At 51.5% G+C, this 2,855-nt stretch overlaps 1 long non-coding RNA gene across 1 annotated transcript in view; it reads left to right on the top strand.

The window, feature by feature from the left end:
• Window positions 1-1,877, top strand: part of LOC103352971 (uncharacterized) — a 13,954-nt gene extending 12,077 nt beyond the window's left edge. Inside the window, exon 3 of the long non-coding RNA XR_519983.1 lies at window positions 1,865-1,877. This is a non-coding gene — a long non-coding RNA (uncharacterized LOC103352971). The remainder of the gene's footprint in view (window positions 1-1,864) is intronic.
• The last annotated feature ends 978 nt before the right edge of the window (window positions 1,878-2,855 follow it).

The raw sequence follows: 2,855 nt of genomic DNA, 5'->3' as shown, positions 1-2,855 counted from the left end.
TCGCCGGCGCATTGCACAGGCCGAATGGCATGACATTCCATTCGAATAGCCCATTTCGGGTGCAGAACGCAGCAGCACGGCGGGCCCTTGGTGTTAACTCGACCTGCCAATAACCTGAAGCAAGATCCAAGGTGCTGAACCATTTGGCGGAGGCGAGAGTGTCCAGTGTGTCTTGGATGCGAGGTAGCGGGTACGCGTCGGTGATGGTACGGTCGTTGAGGACCCTGTAATCGATACAAAGGCGGTAAGCACCATCCTTTTTATGCACCATAACGATCGGCGAGGCCCAACTGCTGTGGCTGCGGGTGGCAAGGCCGCTCTGAAGGTTCTCACGGATCTGCTGGTCTGCGTCCTGCTGCTTATCCCCAGCCATTCGCCGAGGAGGCTGCTTCACTGGAGCCCCAGGCCTTGTAATGATGTCGTGCTGCACAAGACTGGTCCGGCCCAGATCACCAGGTCCCCTGGAGAAGACACTCTCATAGGTACATAACAGGTTAGACAGTTCAAGTTTTTCATTGTCTTTCAGGTCAGTGGAACTCTGGACATAGAGCTCATGGAGGTGCTCTGGGACTGCAGGGAAGGTGGCTGGACGGCCTGCCGTTAGGGGGATACTGGGAGGTGGCAAAGCTTCAGCTGACTGGAGGAGGCCTGCAATGGCACCTTCTTTGACAGTGACAGGTTTGTTGCCAGGGTTGAAGAGTCGAATTGGAACAATCGCTGACTGAGTGTTGACTAGAGTTCTGGCAATGAGTGCTTTTCAACAAAACCTTTTGTAGGGCTGAGCATCATGTCTCCCTGAGCAGCTTTGTTACAGTGCACCGTGCCCTTTATCAGGTACTCTTGCCCAGGTTCTACTACAACAGTTCTCGCTATTCTCACAGCATGTGACTTTGGGGCAGCTTCTGGATGGAAGTAGGGCACTTCTTCTCCAAACAGAACTATGCGGTGCTTCCCAAAATCAAGGCGGGCCGCTGCTTGGGTGAGGAAAGGGTGCCCAAGTAGTACTTCATGACCCGCTATGTCTGCTACAAGAAAGTCCACTTCAAACTGGCGAGTGTTTATACTGACAGGTACTTTAGTTTCACCAACCACTGGTACGTCTCCAGGTCCCACGCCAATCAATGTCTCTACTATGGATGACTGAAGCGGGGGTCTTATGTCTTGATGGATGGCATTGTAATGATGTAGAGGCAGCACATTCCTCCGCGCTCCGCTGTCCAAGACTGCACATACCTCCAGTTCGTATATGGACATGTGGATGCTCATTTCACGATTCTGGCCCTTAAGGTGGAGCACAGTGGTCCGTGGGCTTTCTCGAGGGTTGCTCGGAACAAAAGTCTTTGCAGTTCTCGGTGAGGAGGAGCACTGGCTCTGCTTGTGACCCCAACCTTTACAGTTGTGACAGCGAATCTCACCCATTTTAAAGTTCTTTTGCTGCCTTGGTGTTCGAGTAGATGTGCTTGGGACAATGTGATCAAATGAAGGGCTAGCTGCAGGTGAGGTAGCGGTTACAGACTCATTTTTATCGCTTTCCCTAACAACAGCAGCCCGGGTCTGCATTCAGGGAGGCTACGGGCCCCTGGCTGCATCACTGTGGTGACATAAGATGCAGCCCTCTTTGTGGTCTCGTGACGGTGGGCGATCTCATAAGCTCTGGCTAGTGTAGCTGGACGTTTTTCTAACAGTCTTTGGACTAGCTCTGCATCACCAAGGCCATTTGTGAAAACTTCAACGGCTATAGCGTCTTGTTCAGATTCTGACCAATCTCCATAAGCTACAGCTACTTTCCCATAAATGTCATCTCTGAACACATGAAGGGCCTCACCGGTTTTGCGTACTCTTTGCCTCAGCTCCACTGCGACAGCTGCTGCATGTTCTGATGAAGGGCCGTATGCAGTTTCAAGTTCCTCCAGCAGGCGGCGGTAGTCCCATTTGGATGAACGAGGGTTTCGGTGGACAATGGCGCCTGCCGCTCCAGTGAGGCAGAATTTCAGCTGGGTGGCCATTGTTTTTGCTGACCAGTGATTTGCCTCTGCGCAGCTCTCAAATCTGTGCAGAAACTCTCTCCATGGTGTACTGCCGTCGTACTGACCAGGACGTAGTGTGGGGACTCTCTCTTTGGGGTCATAGTCCTCATCACTGTCCAATGGAGGAGGCTGACAGGGCGCTGATCGGCTCTTATATGTAGATTAGTGACAGGGATGGCTCACAGGCAAATGTTCATATTTTACAGTTTCTCCTTGAAGGGCATAAGGGGACAACATGGGAAGTGTGCGTGCTTCTGGTTTGGCTGTAGCCGGTGTGCTATGCACAAAACTTTCCATGTGTGCAGTGGCAAAGGGGTTTGTGTCTGCATAATGCATCTTTATTGGCATGTTTGGTGCAGGATGCTGGGGCTTACAAACCTCTGGGACAACCACAAAGCCGTGACTTTGGCTGACTCCTCTGTAAAAGGGATTAGTGGGGGAAGAATGAGCGGGGCTATCAAACGGCGCGAACACGTCTTCTCTACTAGCAGGTGTGCTAACGCACCTTTCATCACACAGAAATGGGTTGTAATGCTCACATTTGCTCTCAGTCCCGCTTTCATAAGCTCCCACAGTACCTTGTACGTTGTCCTGAACGTTGGTAAGTGACATAAATGGATTAAAATAGTTGGTTTCTTGTCCGTAAACATCGGAGCGATAGCGAGCGGCCGCCATGTTGTTCTTAGCTTAGCGATGGCGCTATCACAGTTGTATTACACAGCCACTCGGTTTCAGTTACTACTGTCCTTGTTTTATTGCTCACCGCTCTTTTTAACAGCGTGAGGGTCCCTTCGTGGTCGCCAGTGTTGACCTTTCCTGCCTTCAGTC

This window comes from Stegastes partitus, unplaced genomic scaffold (genome assembly GCF_000690725.1).
Source record: "Stegastes partitus isolate 25-593 unplaced genomic scaffold, Stegastes_partitus-1.0.2 Scaffold57, whole genome shotgun sequence".
Taxonomy (NCBI): Eukaryota; Metazoa; Chordata; class Actinopteri; family Pomacentridae; genus Stegastes; species Stegastes partitus.
The sequence above is the reverse complement of the archived record's forward strand: the minus strand, read 5'-3'. Positions and strand labels throughout refer to the sequence as shown.